General features: G+C 44.2%; 1 protein-coding gene across 5 annotated transcripts in view; it reads left to right on the plus strand.

Annotated features, from left to right (window-relative positions):
* The first annotated feature begins 1,200 nt into the window (after nucleotides 1–1,200).
* CSGALNACT1 (chondroitin sulfate N-acetylgalactosaminyltransferase 1) overlaps nucleotides 1,201–23,779 on the plus strand; it is a 328,453-nt gene continuing 305,874 nt past the window's right edge. For 3 of the 5 annotated variants that reach the window (XM_055335069.1, XM_055335058.1, XM_055335060.1), the window contains exons 1-2: nucleotides 1,201–1,287; nucleotides 21,514–21,623. The gene's annotated coding sequence lies outside the window, so the exon portion shown is untranslated. The remainder of the gene's footprint in view (nucleotides 1,288–21,513; nucleotides 21,624–23,779) is intronic. The other 2 variants (XM_055335062.1, XM_055335059.1) reach the window with 2 other exon arrangements.

A 23,779-nucleotide genomic window follows, 5' to 3' on the forward strand; every position in this document is an offset into this window, starting at 1 on the left:
GTCTTTTTCATTTATTTGATAAACACCTGCTTCTTCCCTCTTTCTGAAATCCCAGTTGAATTACTGTGGGGGCCTTATGTCCTAAGGTGGATGAATTCAATCACAGGTATGGGGTGGGTAGAGAGCCACCTGAGTCCCAGGGCAGCATGGGATGAAAGAAGGTTGAACCCAGTGTGTTAGGGAGTCCTGGTAGGAAGCAAGGCTTGCTTCATGGATGCTTCCTGCAGGTAAGTAAGTGCTCGCTGGCTGCATGAGGACTGCCTATTGCCTCCAGGACTACTACCCTGTGCCCACAAAGTCTGGTGCCTGGAAACCTCCACATGGGGGCTTTGAGCATTCTGCTGGTCAGGTGGTAGTAGAAGGAGCACTGCACCAGGAATCCCACCACTGGTTTCCGGCTCTGTCTCTTCTATGGCTCAGCCACGGGGACGCTGCACGTTGTACCCGTAAGGGGAGAGACGACCTCTTCCAACTGATTCCTCCTGAGTCTCCTTCATTGTCCTGATAATTGGGGGAAAGCAATGCCCCCAAACTGTCTCCCCTCAGAGCAGAGGGTGCGCCGTGGGTGGGGGGCTTTTATTACTCAACAGCCCACCTGCCTTCTTCCATCCTTGTCCCCCCGCCCCAGGCCACTCAGTGGCCACAGGGGGTCCCTGCAGACGTCACTTCTCCACGCGGTGGGGGCGCAGGGCCACAGTTTGTGACCTTCGCTGTAAGTAAAGGTTCTCCAGGGAAGACGTCATGACTGACCCAGGCCGCACACACAGGCCAACTACAGGATTGACTCTCCGAAGTCCCGAAGTCCCGTCTACAGAGTTTTGTAACTCAGCTGGCCCGAGGCGGAGAGGGCCACGCAGTGAGGGCGAGGGAATCAGGGGGCAGTGCGGGGGGGGGCGGGGGGGGCCGTCTGGGGAACTGTGTCCGGAAGGAGGGAGGACCCGCGTGTCCAGGACACCCACCACCCCTCCCGGTGCCGGCCGCGCCACGGGGGCCCAGCCCCTCCCCCGACTTCTCGCGACCGCGGTGTCGGTCACCTGTCGGGGGACCCCGGGCTCCGGACGTGCCCCCCTGGGAGGGGCTGCGGGGCGGCGGGGCGGCGGCTGGGCGCGGGGGCCGGGCGGAGGTTCAGCCCGCCCGCCCGCCCGCCGCCGCCGCCGCTCCCCGCCCCCCGGGTCCCTGGAGGCTCCGCGGCTGCCGAGCGGGAGGTGGAGCCGGGGCCGCGGCGGCCGCGCAGGAGGGAAAGTTCGGCGGCGGCGGGCGCGGCGGGCGGCCCCTGGGCGCCTCGGGGTGAGTCAGGCCCCCTCCCGGGGCCGCCGGGTGCGGGGCGCCGCGCGGAGGCGTCGGGGGGCTCCCGGGTGCGCGCAGCCCCGCGCCGCCTCCTCGCGCTGCCCGCGGGTGGCCCGTGCGCGGGGAGACCGTGCGGCGCGGGCCTCCGGCCGTGCGGACCGCGGGGGCTGCGGGGAGGGGGCCGCGGGGGGCGGCAGGGCCGGGCGAGGGCGGCGGCGGCGGCGGCGGCGAGGCGCCTGCGGGTGGACGCGCGGGGACGCGGGGCGGGCGGGCGGTCGCGGGGGGGGGGGGTCACCGCGGCGTGGCCGGGGGCCTTCGGCTGTTGCCCCGCTCTCCCGGCACCCGCTGAACAAGTGTCCTCCCACGTGCGCGCGTGACCGCGCTGCCGGCCCCGGGGCAGGATTCCCGCGGCCACGGAGAGAACCGAGAGGCTGGAGGGGGCGTGCCGGGGCGCGGGGGCAGGTGCCCGCCGTGGAGCCCGGCCGCGGGCGTGAGTCCGAGGGTCGCTGCGACCCGCACGGAGCCACGAGCGTGCGCCCTGCGCGGTCCGCGGGGAGAAGCCCTCGGAGGGCAAGGTCTGGGGCTGAGGGTGTGAAGGGCGGGAGCAGGGGCACGGCGGTGCGAGCAGCAGGCGAAGTTGTTTCCGGGGCACTTCCTGCACCTGCGCTGCCGTCAGGGATGCTGAAGTTGCCTTCCCACCGATGTGCAGGGAGCCGTGGCAGAGGAGGAGACTCGCACAGCCTTGTGCCTGCTGCCACAGTGAGGCTGGGGGACACCGGTGACGACGAGAAAGCTTATTCGCAAACGCCCCTGTTGGTCTGATTTCCAAGCCGTGGAGTAGTTTTTACTCAGATGTCGTTAGAGAGATCCAGCTGGTAAAGACAGCTCTCTCACATCTTTTTACTACAGATTTAAACTTGATTCTACTGGATTTCTTGGGGTTTGCTAACACTGTTTATACAGGAAAGTCATAACTGTTGTAGTATCGTTTAGCACGATGAGCCTTAATAAGCCGTGTGCAATGCTGTCAAGTTGCTAATTGGAAGGAGAAAAGTCTTTCAAACTTGGAAATAGAAGCATAAAGGAAAGGAAAAAGCCTTAGTCATAAACAGTGACTCCGACACGTGCAGTTGTGCATAATGGGATATGGGATCCTGTGTAGCCTTCCCAGAGGATGTCAGTTCCTGCAAAGGAAGAGATGGGCCATAAATATTTGGTGATTCCTCTGCATTGAATGGCCATACTAAACGTTCTGTAAATTATACAGCATTGAAATGCTTTAACTTTGTTCATCTTTGTGTTCCAAATCTCATATGTCTTTGAGCTGTATTAATGCAAAGGAAAATCTCAAACTTTGGGATTCACCAGTTTTCAATGAAGTGAACTTTTGCTTTGCCAACCCAGGGACCTGGGTTCCAAGCAGCCTTTCTTGTTCACTAAATGTATAACCTTGGGCAAGTCCCTTGCCCTTTCCCAGCTATGGTTTCGTATTTCAATTTTCAATATCATTTTTTCAATGATATTACTCACCTTATGGAAGTGTTAGGCATAATGAACTTATACCAGTGCTTGGAGCACAGTAAGGACTTTGCAAATGTTGTCTCTTGTCTTTGTCTTCCTTTTCAGTAATCCTCAACTCTGGTATATCTCAACTTTTTTTTTTTCTATTTAAAATTCCTTCTGTGCCATTTTATTTTCCATTCATTCATTTATCCAAACTCATTTTGTTGAAGAACCTCAGATGCTGCCCTATATATACTGAAAGTGAGGAGCTGACACTTTGAGGGTAGGGGTGGGCAATACTTTAGATTTTCAGGTTTTTCCTGTTGGCAAGAACCCATCACAAGGTCATATGATGGTGAATTGTACTTCCCAGTCGTCATATCATTCTAGCTCTGTCCTTAACGTAACATGATTACATTGGAAAGAAATAACAGGAAGCTCTGTGAGGGTGCTTATCTCCCCTGTTTTCCCTGTGTCCATGGCCAGCTAGTGCCTAACAAAGTGTAAGGGCTTAATAGATATTTGTTGATTTAAATATAGAATGTAATGAAGTTATTCTTCAGGTCACATCCTTTATATATATTCCTGATGAAAGAACCTTGAGATTCTAAATGATGGCCCTACTACATATTAGGACTAATAGAGGTTATTAAAAAAGCAAAGCTCAGGTACACTTTATTACCTATTGATTTTGCCCTCAAGATAAAGCAGTCTTAGAAAATGTATAAAGCCAAGTCCAAGCAGCAGCTTCACCACTAGGGGCCTCCTCTGCATAGTGTATCATTCTGGGCTGGCAGTTATTGCCATTATTCTATCCTTTAAGGTAGCAAAGGAATTAAACTTCTTCGGTTCTTGACATGGAATACTTTATTACAGGGCAACCCTGTGTGAAAGCATTACCAAAGGCCTAAAAATAAATGAAAGCCATCTTAAATGATGGATTCGGTACCATTTTAGAATAACTTTAAAGATTTAAAGGAGATTTAAGTATGTGCTTTTTACTCTGCATATCCTCATATTCAAATATATGGTTTTTTTTTGTGTGTTTTATTAGATTTTATTTATTTATTCATGAGACACACACACACACACACACACACACACACACACACAGGCAGAGACATAGGCAGAGGGAGAAGCAGGCTCCATGCAGGGAGCCCAGTGTGGGACTTGATCCCCGGACCGCAGGATCACGCCCTGAGCTGAAGGCGGCGCTAAACCGCTGAGCCACCTAGGCTGCCCTCAAATATATGATTTTTAAGAAACTTTCTCAATAAAGCAAATATATGACTTGGTTATAGTATTTTAAAGTTTTTTTAGGTATGTCTTTTGGGAAACTTTTTATCTTTTAATGTGTTTAGAATTGCTTTATTTCCTAAATAGGTACTAGTAACACTAACTATAATACAAGTTGTTTCTCAAGGAATGTTATCATGTTAGTAGAAGCTTCTGGTGTCTATTTTTCTGTCTTTCTTTCAAAGAGGGCCACGTTAAATTCCAGCTTTAAGAAATATGTTTCATTACATTCCAAGATGCATCATTGAAAGGCATTTTTCTTCTGTGAGTTTTTGAAAGGGCCTCTTATTTCAGAATTCTAATTTGAATGAAGTTAGTCATTGAGACTATTGAACAACCCAAAGGTGTGTTGGTGTTTTTGTCAAATGTAATTTGCTATTTGGTAGGAAAAATACTGACAGTTCTGTAAGTACACATTATTATGAAAATATTGCCATATTGTTTGCAAATGAATAAGGGAATATTATATTCCAGGTTTTCTGTGGAATTTGATCATGGTGGCAAACTAAGTACCATCAGTCTTTAAAGTAAAATTAACAACAGTAAGAGAAGAGTTCAAAGCATTGCATTGTAGGTCCGAACTCTTATCAAGGGGTGTCTTCTCTCAGCAGAACACTTCTGAGTCCAAAAAATGATCAGACATCCAATTCTGATTTTCACATAGTGAGATTTTAAAACAAGACAATTTGTTTTTCACTGTTTTTCTTCTAAGGTCTAGATTTGGACTCTTTAGGGAACCATGTGAGAGGAATAAGTTTTGTGTAAAGGTCATAGATAATTTTTATTATCATTTTTCTTTGATTAAGTGAAAGATGTTTAGAGTATTCTTAGGATTCTGAGCATATCAAACAGTTACACAGATCTGTCTACATAAATTGATGCTTCTCAGAACTGGAAGAGTATTGTTTTCATCCTCACACATCTACCCTGTGAAGGTGTGGCATCCCCCTGTCTGTCCTTCCCAGGCAGATGCTGAGTCTAAGCCACAATGATAGGTATAGAGCTATATCCAGGACGAGGGGTTTTAGTTTGGGCAAGACTTCTGAGTTGACCAAAATTATAGATGCTTGAGGAGGCAGGAAATGAACGTCTTTATACCTGGGAGTTATTTTTAGGAGCCTACACTGGGGTGGTGCCTCCTGGAGAGACAGAAATGATAATTGTGTTCTAGAGTGCGCAGTGGAGTGTTTGGAACCTATCACTTAGTGGAATATTACCTTGCCACGCAGATAATTTTTGTTGTTGTTTTTAGACAATGCAAAACATAGCATTTGGTTTTCTGGTGGTCGAATATGATACTTTGTTTCATTATCATACTCAGGGACATCTGAGCTGATGGAAGAAGAGGGAAGCAAGAAGCAGGGAGGGGGTAGATGGGAACTGTCTAGTTATACCCAACAGGAGGGCTTGCCTTATTTTCATGTTCCCACGAGGTACATGGCTGTGCAGCTTAATAGTAAGTGTTGTTCACTGGTGACTTTGGGGTTTACTCATCTACTCTGTTGATGCAATTATTGAAATGATGGTCTTTGACTTACGTTCTGGGTACCCTCCAAACTGACTTCTGTCTCCCATTTGTGAGAGACTTGTTAAAGTTAATGCATCAGTTAATAGATGTAAACAGAGTTGCTGCCGGCCCACAAGGTGCCCCTTTGTGGTGGACCACCCCTGCCAGGGCACATGCCCTGGTAAACAGAGAGGATTGGACTTCAGCCCCACTCACCTCCTGCTGGGCACTCTTGTGTGGCACAATCTATGCAACTGTGTGTGATGCTCTTTTCTGGAGAAGTGGTTAGAACAGTCCCTGGCACATAGTAAATATCACTGTTGGGGGTTATTGTTATTATTTTGGTATGATTGATGGTATTGCTTTCAGGGTAGATCATTTTAGTACCACAATAATCTGGAAATGATGATCCAGTGAATTTAGTGCTTGTAATAGCATTTGCAAAGGTTGGGATCCCTGGGTGGTGCAGCGGTTTGGCGCCTGCCTTTGGCCCAGGGCGCGATCCTCGAGACCCGGGATCAAATCCCACATCAGGCTCCCGGTGCATGGAGCCTGCTTCTCCCTCTGCCTATGTCTCTGCCTCTCTCTCTCTGTATGACTATCATAAATAAATAAAAATAAAAAAAACATTTGCAAAGGTAAGTGATTCATTTCAGGTTTCTTGTCGCACTTCCATTGTAGTTCTCAGGTGATAAAAATGGCTAACACTTAGGGGCACTTATCCACATAGCAGCTGCTCTGCTAAGTGTGGGCCATGAGTCATTCATTTAATCAGCGCAACCTAGGAAGTTTGGAAGGAAGCACACACTATTGGTATCTGCAGTTTACAGAAGAGAAAACTCAGGTTTAGAGGGGTGTTACTTGTCCCAGGTCGGTTTGTAAGTTCTGTGCCTCGGCCTTGAGTTCACATTGGCCATGTCTGGCTCTAGGACTTCAGCTCTTAATCTCTGTGCCATCTTCAAGGATGCGGAGAAAGGGGAGCCCTCTTGCACTATTGGTGGGAATGCGAACTAGTGCAGCCACTCTGGAAAACAGTGTGGAAGTTTCTCAGACAGTTAAAAATAGAGCTACCCTTTGACCCGGCAATCATGCTATAGGTATTTATCCAAAGGTTACAAAAATACTAATTCAAAGGGATACAGGCAACCCAATGTTTATAGCAGCATTATTCACAACAGCCAAATTATGGAAACAGCCCAAGTGTCCCATTGATTGATAAACGGATAAAGAAGATTGTGTGTGTGTGTGTGTGTGTGTGTGTGTATAAAAAATGGAATATCACTCAACCAAAAAAAGAATGAAATCTTACCATTTGCATTTGCTACGATATAGAATGGATGGATCTAAAGGGTATTATGCTAAGTGAAATAAGTGAGAGAGACAAATGTTATATGATTTCACTCATGTGGAATTTAAGAAACAAAATAAATGAGCAAAGGAAACAAAAGAGGCAAACCAAGAACTGGACTCTGAACTCTAGAGAACACAATGATGGTCACCAGAGGGGAGGTGAGTGGAGGGATGGGGAAAATAGGTGATGGGGATTAAGGAGGGCACTTGTTATGATGAGCACTGAGTGTTGTATCAGAGTGTTGAGTCACTATGTTGTACACCTGAAAGTAATATTATTCTGTATGTTATCTGGAATTTAAAGAAAAACTAAAAAAAAAAAAAAAACCCTCTGTGCTGTCTTTTCTGGCATGAGTACTCACTGCCTTGGCAGTCTGGAAAAATCTTAAGTGTTCCAAGGGTTAACAAAATATGAAAACTTTGATTTTCCTTAGATTGTTGTATTTATATCCATTTCTGGACACGATGGAGCAAGATGACAAATGAATTTTTATCAGTAAGTCTGCTTCAGCATTTTTTATTTATAGATTTTTATGTGTAGCTTTTTCTAGTAGCTCAAAATACAATACAGCATAGTACAACTTATTTCTGTACAACATTTGACTTCTTATCAAGGCACTTTGCAGGCATGTTATAAGCAGAATATATGAATAAAATCAAATGTGTGGGTTGCAGAATACTTAGGTGTGAAGGCTGAAATCAACCATTCATGCATTCATTCAACACATTTATTATTCACCCCTTAGATAAAGGCACTCTGCTGGACACTACAAGAATGGCAAGTTGTGGAAGACAACTTCAAAGTGGAGAGGAAAGCATTGGAGCTGGGCAGTCCTGGGGCTTGAATCCCAGCTCCACCACTGGCTGGCTGGGCTCCTGGTCCCATCATTGAACATCTGTGAGGGCTTAGTTTCTTTGTGTGCATAGTGGGGGTAATAATACCTTATAGACCGTTGCAAGAATTAAAGGAGCCGTAAAGGGAAAGAACCAAGCTACCAGAGGTAGTAGGTGCTATGGATAGCGGTGCTTTTCTCCTTTTTCCTTCTTTAAAGATTTATTTATTTGAAGGGGGTGGGGGGAGAGAGAGAAAAAGAGAGAGAGAGAGAGAGAGAAAGGATAACTCTGAGCTCATGAGCAGGAGGACAGGCAGAGGGAGAGGAAGAGATTCTTCAAGCCTACTCCCCTGCTGAGTGTGGAGCCCGATATAGAGATCATCTCACAACCCTGAGATCATGACCTGAAATCAAGAGTCAGACACTTAACTGACTGAGCCACCCAGGCGCCCCATTCTCCTCTTTCCTTCTTATCTGTGTCTTCTCATTCTTTTCCTTCCCTCTCCTCTTGTCCATCCCACCCCCCCCCTTAGAGGGGGCCATGGTAGACATAAAAATATCTAAAAAGAAAAAAATATCTAAAATTAAGGCAGACTGTGCTGAACTCATTTAAAATGTTACTTTCTGGTTTTCCCTCTTGGGGCCAGGAACAGACCTGGGGTTGGGTGATATATGAGCTGGTGCCAGTGTAGGGTTCCTATCACATTGGGTTGCTACCCGGGCTGGCCAGAAGAGAATGGATTCCAGGAGACAAAGGTGGCTTGGTGCCCAGGATTGGTGCCTGTACTGTAGAGGTCCAAGGGATGAACATGAGGCTCTGTTGGGGAGTAGCTGAGAACTCAGGTCTCCCGAAAATTGGAACAAGCCAGAAATGAAATTGGAGGTGGGCTGAGTAGAAAGGGTCTGGGATCTAGATTGAGAGCAAGGCAAGAACGTGAACAACTTGTTCCTGAGGGGCACAAGGTTGAGTCACGTGGCCCAGGTGTGCTGCTCTAGGCTGGCGTGGTGGGTGGGCTCTGCTGAAGAGCTAGGAGGAGGTCTACAGCCCTGCTGCATCCCCAGGTCGGCACATTCCCTGTTATGTGCTTCTAGTATCTTGGTCTCCTACTGCAGGGTTTTTCCAAAAGCAGTGTATCGTCTTTTAGCAAGGAGCTAAGTCAAAATTAGTAGTTGTTGCCAGTTCCCTGTAGGTCTTCAAAGGGTAGCTGGAATCACAGGATAATAAACCTTTTTTTTTTTTTTGGTTCAGTTGGAGGTATGGTTCTACACACCCAGATCTGTTTTCCAGGGAGGCGGGGAGCCAGGTCGTCAGGGCCCAGTATAAAGTCCTGCTGGCATTTTTGTCAGGGGGCTGTGTTGTCAGATCAAGGAATGGTTTTGGAGAGCGTTCCTAGTTTTTATGATAATGAGCCACCTTGTTTGGTGTCCAGGGTAGGTGCTGTGTGTGGTAGGGAGGGAATGCAGATTTTACAAAATCATTACAGTTTGGGATGGTCTACTTCAGCCAGGGAGCAGGAGGCCTGGACTCATTATTTATTATGCATTGGCACACAGGCATAAGCCAGCCCTTCTGTGAATAAGCAAACAGAACCTGACCAGGTGCAAGAGAAGCTTGATTCAGGGTTTTTAAAAAATGCAAAGCATTTAAAAACAGTATCGAATTGGGGAACAGTTTGCTCAAAGCAAGTTACTGCAATTTTCAAAAGCCCATTTTATAGAATTAGCAGAGTGTATTGAAACGATCAAGCCGACTAGAAAAACAAGAGCTTAGTGGGAAGAAGAGTCCTTGAAATGAAGTCCAAGTTAGTTCCAATGGTTCTTGGGAAGATTAGGGGAATGAAGGTGTGCACTGAGCACTGTAAATGAGAAAGTACAGGGAACAGCGAACTGAATGAAGAAGCAGCACCTGGGTGAATGGAGTTGGCAGTTGGAGTCCTTTACCCAGATTCACAGCCCCACTCTTTCTTCACTGTGTGATCTTGGGCAAGTTCCTTAATTCCTTAGATGCCTATCTTCTCATTTATAAAATGAGGGTAATAGTTCTTGTAGTATCGGACATCTGGTGATTGATTCAGATAACCTAAGTACACTGCTTAGTGCATGGTAAATAATGTGTATCAGCTGTTATTACTACAAAGGCACACAGGAAGGAAGTATGGAAGAGAAAACAAGGACCAATGGGCATTTGGAAGACTAGGAGGAGCATTCAGTATTCACCCTGGACCTTGAATTTTCTAATTCTATTCTTGGATAGTTTTAATGTCTTAAGTTCTAGATGATTATAACCATATATGTCTTGAACACCCACTGTGTATATGTCACTATGATACGAATCTTGGGTATGGACACTAATCCCAGAAAACCTCCTTTGGTATGCTTATGTAACTCACAGTTTTTTTTTTTTTTTTTTTTTTTTAGATTCTATTTATTTATTCATAAGAGACACACAGAGAGAGGCAGAGACACAGGCAGAAAGAGGAGCAGGTTCCCTGCGGGGAGCCTGATGTGGGACTTGATTCCAGGACCCTGGGATCATGCCCTGAGCTGAAGGCAGACGCTCAACCACTGAGCCCCCCAGGTGTCCCATAACTAAAGGTTTTAGACCAACAGGAGCAAGGTGGTGATTGAGACTTTCTATTAAATAATGAATTCCTACTATCCCTTGGCTACTTTGATTAGCTGTCCAAAGGAGAGTAGCTGTCCTTTTCTTATTTTCCATCTATTCTATATACACACGGATAGGAAATGAGTACTACTTCTTGAGCCACCAAAGATGAAAGTAACACAAAATACCCAGGATATTGTGGATATCTTATTTGCATAGAAGTAAGACTTATTTAAATACACTTGTGGCTACATAATAAATAACCTAGGGAGGAGACTTGTGTTTTTTTGTTTTGTTTTGGGTTTTTTTGGGTGGGGGGAATTTCTTTGGATTTACCTATGACCTGCAAGCTGTGGCTTCCATATAAAGCATGTTCTTTGGTGGGGGTTCCTTTGTTTTTTCACTAAACTCATGGCATAGATTCCTGGGCCTGAATAACAAGAGTGAGGTCAGTTTGAAGAGTGTGTGTGCATGTTTATGTATCTGTCCTCCAAATGGAGGTGTTGACAAGTTGCTACAGAAGGAGACTAGATTGGTGGAGAAAGGATTCCAGAGCTGATTCATCTTGGCAAGAACACATCTTAATCCTTAAAGTAAGAATTTAATCATTGAGTCTCAGGGGCCATTTGAATGCAAAGCAATGAAATTTATGGACTGTAAATGGATTCATCAATCCAAATGGTGGTCAAAGTGAAAATCTGAGCATAAAACCAGTAACTCTGTTGGATCAAGTAAGCTGATTCAATATCTTGGGTCTTGAGTTGTCTCAAAAGTGGTTTTTCTTTGTAGAGTATATTGTCCACTTAAGTAATTAAAAATCTTGAGGATGTTTTCTGTGAGTATCCTTGGGAATACAGGAAAATTTATTCAGCTTCACTGGAATTATCTTTTTGTCTTCCTCTGAGAATGAGTCTGGGCTAATACCTGAGTCATTATTAGTGTGGATAACAGGCCCTGAGAATACTTCTTTTGACCCTTTATGCAAGGCAGGTGTCTTCAGGTTCATGTTCTGGGGGAAATAAAGTAGGAGTAGTTGTAGGAACTATAAGCTTTTTGGATTCTCTCCCATTCAAGACAGTGGCCTCAGGGACTGACTGTAGAAATGATTTGCTCACTGACTACCTGGACTGTGCTTTCTTTTCCATTCTTTCAAGATGGTGAATTTTATTGATGGCCAAAGGGTGACCAGTGAGTACTTCTACTTTTCACTGGGATGAGGCAGGTAGAAAGTGGTTGTTGCTCCTTTATGGAACTTTCTGTTTCCTGGAAAGCATGAGGAAATGTTTTTTGGCTTGTGAAGATGATTTGGCTTAGGGTGAAGATGCATGGGAGGCACTTTGCTTCTCTAGATTCCTTTCCCTGGTCTTCATAAGTGACTGTTTGATTTTTCTTGGGGCAAAAGTCATGCCAGTGGGAAATGGACAGTATTCCTGCTGCTCCTAATCATTTAGGAATGAGGCTCAGAGAATGAATGGAGAAGCTTTGAATAAAGCTGGCCATGTTCATTTAATTTATCCAAATGAACTAGAAATATTTCAAATGGCAATATGGCATACCTGAAAGGGACATGTGCGCCCTGGAGGATTTGTAGATTTTATTTAATAGTCTTGTTCATGACTTGCTGGAGTTAGAAGTCATTGGTTGACAAAAATACATCAACAGAAACAATGCCATCTCTGAGATCATTTGGTCTAACATCAGTATTTTGCAGAAATAATAGCATGTTGGAGATCATTTAGACTACAGGGACCAGGCATTACATAGTGGTTAGCATGGTAGTTGCTTCTGTGCCCTCCTTGGATGAGTCTGTAGACTCCTGCAACATAGGGATAGTAGTTTACAGTTTTTCAATATATTCCAAGGAGTATGTAGCTTAGTGTGTAGGCACAGTAGGTTCTCTGTGACTATACATGAAATGAACAGATGCAGCAATTTAGAAGTTAACAGGGTTAGTAAGTAATGGTTTCACAAATGGGCAAGTTGCCTTCTAGGATCTTTATATTTGCATGCAAAGCTGACCTTGGAGAAACCAATAGATAACCCACCCTTGGAAATCTCTTACTATAATTTGCAGTTTGAGGCACCTGGGTGGCTCGGTGGTTGAGCGTCTACCTTTGGCTTAGGTTGTGATCCTGGGGTCCTGGGATCAAGAACTGCATTAGGCATCCTGCAGGGAGCCTGCTTCTCTCTCTGCCTATGTCTCTGCCCCTCTCTCTGTGTCTCTCATGAATAAATAAATAAAATTAAAAAAATAAATATAATCTGCAGTTCATAAGTATGCCTGTTTTTAACTGTATTCCTGCATACTGTTTGCTTACTGTTTTCTTAAAAACCACCTACTAACAAATTATGTATTCATAATCTTGCAGCAGGCTGGGTGGATTTAATAGTCAGGAAAGCTTCCAACACATTAAGTGTTCTTGAACGTAATAAAAAGGAGGACTAATTATCTAACTGAAAAGATTATAACAGAGATGTTGGACATCTTGACTCAGTGGGATTTTTGATGGCAGCAGGAGTGGTTAGGAAAAGACAGCTTTGAGAAACAGCAAAGATATGAGTTTTTGAACCGAGTTATTTTATTAAATCTATGGTGTGGGTGTACCTATGAGCAAGAGGATAGGACTAAATAATGCATAGAGTGTCTGGGGTTAGAGTGGTAATTTGAAAGTACGTGGCTGGTGTTCACAGTTGGAGCCTGTGAGATTTTACATTTAATGATTATACCTTTCCTGGAGCCATCTGTCTCTCTTTAATAAGCAATATTCCTTATCAGGCCTGATTTGTGTACATTGATTACACCATTATACTTGTTAAATATTAAAGCATTTTCCCCCTTGTGTGAAGTCTAATTAGGTAAAATGTTCAGTGCAAGCCTGGCATTATCATTCAGAATCACAGCCTGGTCATTACCTATGACATATCTCAGATTCCTGATCTTTTTCCCCCCGTTCTATCAGAGTCCAGTGTACCAAATACAGTGCCTAAAAGTTTGATGAGGGCTTCAGCACTATTGGGGTCTTAAGAAGAGTCATGAGACAAAGATCATGAAACCTTTTAAAAATGATTGGAAAAATTTATTATCTGTAGTTTGCATTTTGCATGAATCAGGCTTCTGAACACATATATCTGATGAAATTAATTTTACTAGATTAAAGAATCTTAAAATAGCTCTAAAGAATAAACATGCAAGTTACAACAAAGTTTGGAAGAAGGGAAAGCCAGTTAGTAAGTAGTTGCATTTTATACACACTGATAAAAAGAATTTTAGATATCAAGCCACTATCACCTGAAGGTCCATGTTGTGATCCATTATCATCTTTTTCAACTTGTTTCTTCTGTACAGCCTATTTCAAAAATTTATTTGTATCGTTGATTTAATAGCAAGCATTTAATTAGTTTGGGTCCCAAAATAAGATTATTAATCACTCTGATATCTTTAATAAGTTATCTCATATCATTTTGAGGCAACAACTGTAATGGATGCTGTCTTTTTTTTTCCCCCAAGGTATTCATAGTACTTTCTCATTTATTTATATTTCTAAAAAAATCTGCAGTCTACTATGAGTATGCACAAATACACAGGCACACACATATTCACATGTGTGATCTGGGGCTGATGGGCATCCACCAGTTAGGATGGATCCACCAGTTTATTGCTTGTTTTTCTTAGGGAAAAAAGCTTTCAAACCATAAGTTTAATGTGATGTATGTTATCAGGCTAATAGGTTTTTCCCTTTCAGTAGTCCCAGAAGCTCATGTTGGGGATTTTGAAAGTACCTTTATCCCTTTACAATCACAAATAGCAGGGGCATTGCTTTCTATTGATGCATTGTGGAAAGCAGTCTGAATACCTCAATTCATTTTGAGTGGTTTTTGAATATAGTCCAATCAAAGTGACATTTGGCTCTGGATTAGAATATGGATATAAAGATCAAAGAATGGAAAGAACTTAGAGATTTTCTGGTCTAATTTCTCTGCTCCCTGATTGGGGAAGCTGGAGCTCCAAGAGGCGAAGTGGCTCAGCCAAGTTCACACGGGTGTTAGCAGCAAGACCTGGAGCTCTGGTGTTCCACTAGGCTTTCTCTTTGGGAGGGCTGGAGACCCTTGGCAGATGATGGCCCGTGGACCATTTCCTATTTGCCAGGCCCTTTGCAGGTGTAGGTGCCCTTGCCTGGATAGGTTAGAGAAGGTCTGAAGGAGAGATTGCTGCTTTACAACCAGCTGAAGACAGGGAGGCTGTAATCTGAATCTCTCTGGGGTACAGAAGAACTTACATTGTACGTTTGTTAATTGGCATATTGCTAGAAACTGAGAACTCAGGGCCAATGCCTGCCTTTGAGAATTCCCAGCCTCAGCAGGGAATCAGGCAGGATGGCAGACAGCTGTCACAGCAGTCCCGGGATAGCCAGGGGAAGGTTGGCTGCCACTGGGCAGACTGGGGCTCAGCCAGAGAGTCATATCCTCTGCTTCCAAAGCCCAGGGCCTGCATTGGCCACTGTCAGGCCCTGAGTAGGTCATCTAACCACTGTGCCCCAAAGCAGAGGTGGACCCAGCAGGCACAGGGGTTAATTTACCTTGACAAATAATTATGGTGATGGTTAATGACAAGCATGGAGGTTAAGCCTATGCATGTTTGGGTTAGACTAGCTGCCACACACTAGTGGTGATTAGAAAGTTATTTTACCACCCTGGGCCTCACTTGTTTTGTCTGTAACAGAGGAGTGATAGCAAACGTTTATATTGTACTCACTATGTGACAGCTGCTGTCTCAGGGCTTTGGGAATATTAACTCTTGTAATCCTCAGAACAATGCCACAAGGTGGGAACTACCCTTACTCCCACTTTACAGATGAGGAGACTGAGGTCTAAAGAAGTTCAGTGTATTGCTCAACGTTACACAACTCTTAAGGGTTAGAGCTGGGGTTTGAATCCTGGTGTCTGTTGCTTTTTATCACTTTCTTATGCTGCCCCTCTGGGGTGAAGGTTATTATGAGGATCAAGTGGAGTAAGCATACAAGAAATATCGTTAGTTATAATAAAGCTAATATTGTATTAATAACAACAACAATAAAATCTGAAGGTGCATGATCAGCACCTTCTTTTCCCATAGACCAGCTCCAGAGAAGCCAGATCATAATCAGGAAAGTTGCTTTGGCTATTATGAAGGTGATGTGGATGGAGAATCCAGAAGACTTTATAAAATGTCACTGCTCAATGTCAGTGTAGCCGAGGTGGAGTCTGCCAGTGGGGTTAACTTGCTTGAATTTCTGGCCAGTACTCTGTCTCAGCTTCGAGGGCTTGCAGACTTCTGCCACATATAGCTCTGAGGTGCCGGTGAGCAACTCTGTAATATTGCTCCCTTCCTGTCATCGAGACAATGAAGTAGATTAGATACCCTAAGGGCCTTGTCTATGCTGCAGAACTAACCACCCTCATAGAAGTCACTAAGAACAGCACCCTGATCCTCGGAGGAAATCCTTCACCCACTTGTAGAAGTCATTTTTTGACCAGCTTCCTCTCTTTTGTGTTGAGATTACAGCCTGCCTCTCAGAGTGCAGTCTTATTTCCAAATTACTTTGCTATGGATTTTAGATATTATTTTGTTTATGTTCTTTTGTTTACTTTTACATTCACTAGTTATAAATAAATATATGTATATGTGATATGTGTGTACATTTTAACTTACAATAGTAAAGTGAATAACTACCTGGATAAGCATCTAGAACATTTCCTTTGAAGCCCCTGACATGTGCTTGCTGGTCATATTTCCTTCCTTCATCCTGCTCCCCCACACCCACTCCAGGGGTAACTGCTCTTCCAAATGTTGTATTGTTTCCTTGCTTTTCTTTACAGTTTTACCACAAATGTGCATCCCCATGTAATGTATCAGTTTTGTCATAGGCAGTTGAGTTGGAAAGTTTGACTAAGGCCTCAAGGTATACTAGATAGAAGTTACTAAAATAAGTTGTGAGAAAGAGCAAAGTAGGCATATTCAAAGGAAATATCTGAACACCAGGTTCACAGCTCTTGAAAATCTTCTTCACTCTGAGGGTATAAAAAGCATCGATATAGGATTCGTAAGGGGATTTATTTGGAGAAGCTGCTGCTGTGAGTTTGCCTCATTCCTTTTCCTGGAAGAAGCATAAGGTGGGGGTGCTGCCTGGAGAGAGGTCACCTGGGGCTCCAGGAGCACAGTGGACTGGCTCTGACTCTGGTGAGATGTTTTCCTGTTGTGGCTGAGTGGGGAGCAGCTGCGACAGGGCTGCTCCCACTGCCAAGTTTGTTGGAGCAATTGTGTATGGCTTCCCATGGACCAGATGTGGCCCCTGCAGGGATGGAGAGCCAGCCTGGAACAGTCCCACCTCTGCCCAAGTGGCACAGTCAGCAGAAAGATTATAAAGTGAATTTCAGTGGCTGTGTGGAGGTGGCAAACGGACTTGAATGCACCACTCACACGGATTTTGAGGGGAGCCCCTGGAGAACTCACAAAATACCCACAAGGGACAGGGAGTTGGGTTTAAGTACCTACTGGTTCAGAGAACGTGAAGTCCTCTGTCCTGGTGAGGAGTACCTTTCCCTGCATATAAGTGAAAGAACAATGTTAACACAAAATAGAAGTTTATTTCTCTCTTACATAGAATAAGTCAGGAAATAGGCATTTCACGGATGGGATGGTGGCTCCACACAGTTATCAGGAACAAGCTGCCTATGGCCCTGAATGTGGTCCTCATGCTCACGGTCAGGGAGAGCTGCTCAAGCTCCAGCCATCACGTCATGTTCCAGGCAGGTGGAGGAAAGGAAGGACAGAGGAAAGGTCTGCCTCATCTCTTTTAAGGATTCTTTCAAGAGTACACCACCACCATTTTTGCTTGTCTCATTAGCCTGAATTCTGAGTGAAGCCAGGGAATCCACGTTTGTTGTGGGGCAGCGGTGGGGCAGCTTGAGGCTGGGATTCTTGTTGTAAAGAGGAAAGGGCTACTGGATGCTGGGAGGCAGCCAACAGCCTCTTTTACTCCATTTCATCCAGTCAAGTGATCTTCCTCCTCATATTCCAGGCCTGGAGGGGAGAGTTACAGCAGCTAGCAAGTGGGGCAGGAAGTGGGTAGAAAAGATAGAGGCTGGCAGCTGCCGATAGATTCTGAGTGTATGGGGTGGAGCAAAAAGTCTTTTTTTTTTTTTTTTAGGACTTTGTTACCTGTAAGTGGCAGAGGATTATGGGGACTTCTAGAATTTTCCTTGAGTAGCAAAGGGAAAATATACCTTCAAATACTATGTATTTCAACTTGGTGAGGTCTTCATTTTTTTTTTTTTTTATTTATGATAGTCAGAGAGAGAGAGAGAGAGAGAGAGGCAGAGACACAGGCAGAGGGAGAAGCAGGCTCCATGCACCGGGAGCCCGACATGGGACTCGATCCTGGGTCTCCAGGATCACGCCCTGGGCCAAAGGCAGGCGCCAAACCGCTGCGCCACCCAGGGATCCCGAGGTCTTCATTTTTTAAAGAGGTTTTATTTATTTATTTATTTTTAAATATTTTATTTATTCATGAGAGACACACAGAGAGAGGCAGAGACATAGGCAGAGGGAGAAGCAGGCTCCGTGCAGGGAGCCCGATATGGGACTCGATCCCAGAACCTTGGGATCACGCCCTGAGCCGAAGGCAGACACTCAACCGTTGAACCATCCAGGTGTCCCAGGTGATGTCTTTATTATACATAACCACTATGCCATTTCCTAAAAAGTTAAGAATCAGCCTTTTAAAATCACTTAATACCAGGCCATGTTTAAATTTTTCTTATTTTGTAACTGTGTGTGGTGATAGATGTTAACCGGGCTTTTGTGGTGATCATTTTGCAATATATACAAATATAGAATTAATTACGTTATACACCTGAAACTAATATAATGTTATATGTCAATTATATCTTAAAATGTGTACTCTAACCTAGTAAGTCTTTTTGTAAGGATTTACTCTAAGGAAAGCATCAGACTAGTATCTAAAGATATAGGTGAAGGAGGGGAGGTGATGGGGATTAAGGAGGGCACTTGTGATGAGCACAAGGTGTGGTATGGAAGTGTTGAATCACTATATTGTGCACCTGAAGCTAATATTACACTGCATGGTCACTAACTGGAATTTAAATAAGTCAAAAAATATATATATAGGCAAATCATGTTCATTGAAACTGTATCCATAGGAAAAAATTCTAAATATCATAGTACCATGATATGGTACCATGGTTAAAACATGGACCTCCAGGGGATCCCTGGGTGGCTCAGCGGTTTAGCGCCTGCCTTTGGCCCAGGGCGCAATCCTGGAGTCCTGGGATCGAGTCCTGTGTCGGGCTCCCGGCATGGAGCCTGCTTCTCCCTCCTCCTGTGTCTCTGCCTCTCTCTCTGTATATCATAAGTAAATAAATAAATAAATCTTTAAAAAAAAACATTGACCTCCAGATAAAGGAATTATTATAAGCCTTTAAAAATGATGATTTAGATGGTTAGTGATGTGAAAACATGATTAAAGTATATTGATGACTGAAAAAAATGAATTTTCCTTATCTCAAAAAATATCTTTTTGTTTGTTTGAATCTCAGTTGCAAAAGCTGAGCGTGTGTGTAGGTGTATTTCAGGTATGTGGGAAAGCACACACAGATTGGTGTGAGGTGTCCATCTATCAGCAGAAGGACCTAAACCTCTCAGCACACACAGTTGTTTGGGCATTGTTTCTTTTACTGTTAGATGAAAATTATTTTTTAGGAATTGTGGAGAAAGGAGGCTAGTGATAATCCATATTGATATAAAACTTCATGTGTCACCCAGCTGCTGAGTCCTAAATCAGAAAGTTTGAGACAGTAGAGTTTGACTTGGTCGTTATCCCAGCCAGGGAACTGATTTGTTCTTAATAATGAAAAGTACAGGTCTTTGAAGTGAGAAATAATAGAATCTATTTTATGCTTAAATAGAATTTCACATTGATCATTTGTGGGCTTCCGATGTGATCTTATAATGGTAATGTACCATAAGGAGCGTGTTCCAAGTTGATGAGTGCTTTATAAATTGTGTATTTAGAATACATGGGTGGGATTTGTTTTAATTTAAGTCAAATATACTGGACACCTTCCACATAAAGCACTGCCCCATAAAACAAAAGAAACAGAAAATGATGGGTTTGATAGGATCGTACTGCCTGTTCTTCCCAATTCTGTCCAGATGTTCTACTTTTTGTTGAATTCTGTGGTTAATCCTCAGAATCTCTTTCACTGCTATCCCATTTCCCAATATGTCAATATAAAGGTGGTTAAGAAGTATAATCATTTTAAAATACAGGTACTTTGGGATCCCTGGGTGGCGCAGCGGTTTAGTGCCTGCCTTTGGCCCAGGGCATGATCCTGGAGACCTGGGATCGAGTCCTGCATCGGGCTCCCGGTGCATGGAGCCTGCTTCTCCCTCTGCCTGTGTCTCTGCCTCTCTCTATCTCTCTCTCTCTCTGTGACTATCATAAATAAATAAATTTAAAAAAATAAATAAAATAAAATACAGGTACTTCACTTTTTAGTTATTTATATTTATCCTGTTAATACTTCCAAAATGAATTTGAGATGTTTACATGATCTACTTTTGGAAAGAGCATGTTAACAACAACAACAAATCCAGTATCATCAAAGTTACATCACCAAACTTTTCTTTGTAGGATGCAGTAATGCAGGGGTTGTGTAGTAGCATTCCATACAGTGAGGTAGTGTATTTGGAAGTGACATAATTTATAAAGAGCCACATATGTAACTTTTATGCCACTTGACCTATTGCCAAAAGTAAAGTGTCTGTGAATACTTGTTATTTGGTATCTATTGTAAGCTCTTGAACCTTGACATTATTTGTGTTGTTTATTCTTTTAACACATGCTCATTGGGCCTTTGCTTTGTGCCTTGCATGGTACTCACCCGGGGGGAAAGCCACAGGAAGACACAGCTGCTTTTTATTATAATTTCAGGGTTGGGGAAATTTAATATCTAAATGAAAGGTCAATTACTAGCAAGTCAGAATTTGTATTCATGCTCTGGTTTTCAAGAGATGGTACTTGAACACAGCAACTAATTCTGGTAGGTGTTTTATGGCAGCTGATAAATAGAGTTAACCATAATAGACAATAATTGATATTAAACTGGTGTATCCTGTAAAAACTCTTAAAAACTTTCTACATTTTATTTCAGGAAATTAAAAATAGTGTTTTTAAGTGTAGATTTTTCTTGTTAGCTCATATCCCTCAGAGACAGCAGGAGGAATACAATTAGCCATTGTATTAGTTTATTTGAAAACATGCCATTTTTAGCACATTTTTGGAAAAAAGGGAGATCTCATTAAAGCTAGATTGGTCCAGATTGCAATGTTAGCTTACATTACCTGATTCTCTTAACTTGGGAGATTTAGAATTGATTGTAAGAAAGAGTTTGGCAAATGACACTTTTTAGAAGAAACCACCTTGTTTTCTGCGTTCAATGAATGCCTTTTGGAGATCAAAACTCTAATGCCATACAGAACTGAAATGCCAAAGGTAGAGCTGCAGCATGTCTTGACAACTTGGTTATTATTTGATTCAGCCTTTTAATTTATTTTCTAAACTATTCACCATGGCAACAATTTAAAAGAGATTCTTTTTTTTTAAAGATTTTATTTATTTATTCATGAGAGAAACAGAAAGAGAGAGAGGCAGAGACACAGGCAGAGGGAGAAGCAGGCTCCATGCAGGGAGCCCAACGTGGGACTCCATCCTGGGACTCCAGGATCACGCCCTGGGTGGAAGGTGGTGCTAAACCACTGAGCCACCCGGGCTGCCCAAAAAAGAGATTATTAATATGAAATTGCAGAGGATGCTGACAAGTAAATATCTGTTGTGTGTTGATCAAGAATTAAAGCCTAAGCAAGAGCTTTTCTTTTTTAAACTGGTAAAATATACATAAAAATTTACCATCTTAACCATTAAGCTTATTTTCATTGCAGGTTATTTTGAGGCCCTGTGTTCTAGCTAGCCTGATGGAATTTCTTTTCTTTTTTTTTTTTTTTAAGATAGATTTATTTATTTATTTATTTATTTATTTATTTATTTATTTATTTATTTATTTATTTATGATAGACATAGAGGGAGAGGCAGAGACACACAGGAGGAGGGAGAAGCAGGCTCCATGCCAAGAGCCCAACGCGGGACTCGATCCCAGGACTCCAGGATTGCGCCCTGGGCCAAAGGTAGGCGCTAAACCGCTCAGCCACCCAGGGATCCCCCGCCTGATGGAATTTCTGACGGAAAGGTGGCATCACAAATTCCCTGGCCTTACGTTGTAAAATGGTGTGTCACAAACCGTCATCTTTATTTTTATTTATTTATTTATTTTTTATTTATTTATGATAGTCACAGAGAGAGAAAGAGAGAGAGGCAGAGACACAGGCAGAGGGAGAAGCAGGCTCCATGCACTGGGAGCCCGACGTGGGATTCGATCCCAGGTCTTCAGGATCGTGCCCTGGGCCAAAGGCAGGCGCCAAACCGCTGCGCCACCCAGGGATCCCACAAACCGTCATCTTTAGAGAGCTGATGGTTCCCTTTCTTTAAGGGAGGTCTTCTCTTTCCCCACACATTCCAGTCCCAGAGTGAACCTGTGGCAAGGCTAGTTCCCTGATGTTTCCACGTGCTCTCTGCTCCTCCTCCCAGGGGTATCTGTTCAAAGTTTCCCCCACGCTCCAGAGCATGTGGTGGTGTCATGAATATGCAGGAGGTCAGGCTCTGGTCTGCGTGTGATGCATGAGGGCTGCTTTCATCTGGCTTGAGGACTGACGTTCCTGGTTAGCAAGGAAATTCTGGCAAGTGGCAGTTGGGTCTGATTTGCAGGTTGATTACAGAATGATGGAACATAAGAATTTCCGCTTATAAATACATACCAGCAATTCAAAGGACACACTGCTGTAGGAATACAGTCACAGGGTGATCAGAGACTGAGTGCTCCGCAACCATGTGAACTGACCCTCAGGAGTCACTGGATGGGTCAGGGAGGACAGCTGCCAGGTGGACGCATGTCCAGGGCTCTGCACACAAGGACAGACAGGCAGTCGGCTTAGAGCACTGACCTAGTTATTCCCTCCTGTGGGTCCTTGTGCATTTTACTTTTTGCTCATCCCCATCCCCCTCGTTTTTTATTGGGTAACATCCATTCAGAATAGCAACCCACTTCAACATTGTGATTCTAGTCTCAGTATGGATATAATATGAGGTTAACAATGCAGGACGTTTCCAGTCATCTGACATAAGCAGTTTCTCTATTAGCGATTTGATTGAAGTCCTCTGCTTTGCAAATTCTCCTCGTGTCCGTGTTTTCAGACCACTGTGCAGCCTGGCGGGGCTGTGCTGGGGGGCCACATGGTCTGGTAGCTCTGTCCGGGCTTCCTCATAATCCTTTGCTTGGTTTGGAGCATTCAGCTCTGGGAATGGTGACAGTGTAGGTCTAAAGAGGGGAGTGTGGTGAGCTTCAGTGTGATCTTGACTTTGCATTCCTCAAGGAAGGGGCTTTCTGCTCTTCTGTGGCTGATGCACATGAGAGGCATGATTACAGGCCGGGGGTGGGGGGGAGGTCTCTGCATATTCCGTGGTCTCCCTCAGGAGGGTTTAGAAGGGTGCACCTAGATGGTGTCCAGGCTGGTAGGCTTCACTGGCACCCCCACACAAGGATCCCCCCTCTACACAGAGGGGATGGCAGTGACGTCAGCACCCCACTCTGCTCGTGTCATCTGAGCTCCCCCCAGAGAGCTGAAGGGTGTCAGGGGGGTGGAAATGACACTTCCTCCCAGAATGGGGGTGCTTTTTTGGTATAGAACATTGGGGACTTTTTTGTGGGACGTAGGCAGCTCTTTCTCTTCACTGCTATGGCGTGCCTCTCAGAAGGCAGCCCAGGAGACCCTCCAGGCCCTGGGCACTGTGGGATCACCCTTCTCTTTGTGGTCAAGGCATGAGGCAAGGAAGGGGGAAGGTGTTCCTGTCACATTCTTGGGTGTGTGCCCCGGCCTCCTGCAGCAGGCTGTTCCGGGCTAGGTGGCTGTGAAGAAACAGTGCTAGCTTGAAGAGAAAGGAAACGAGAACCCATCAGTTTGGCTGGGGTAAGGCCCTATGCTCTCCAAGGTGAAAGGAACCTGTATCTCATGCAGCTAGCTGGCCCTCTGGGACCACCACCCTCAGCCACCCTGGGTTGTCTGGTCTGTTTGAATACTTCTGGGAACAGCAAGCCCCTGCTCTGCAGAGCAGTCCATTCTGAATGTGGGTGGCACAACTAGAAAGTTTTCCATGTGTTTTCTACAGTTTCTACCCTTGGTCCTAAATTCTGCCCCTTAGAGGCATGAAGAACAATGGATAGGAATGG

This window comes from Nyctereutes procyonoides, unplaced genomic scaffold (genome assembly GCF_905146905.1).
Source record: "Nyctereutes procyonoides isolate TBG_1078 unplaced genomic scaffold, NYPRO_anot_genome, whole genome shotgun sequence".
Lineage (NCBI taxonomy): Eukaryota > Metazoa > Chordata > Mammalia > Carnivora > Canidae > Nyctereutes > Nyctereutes procyonoides.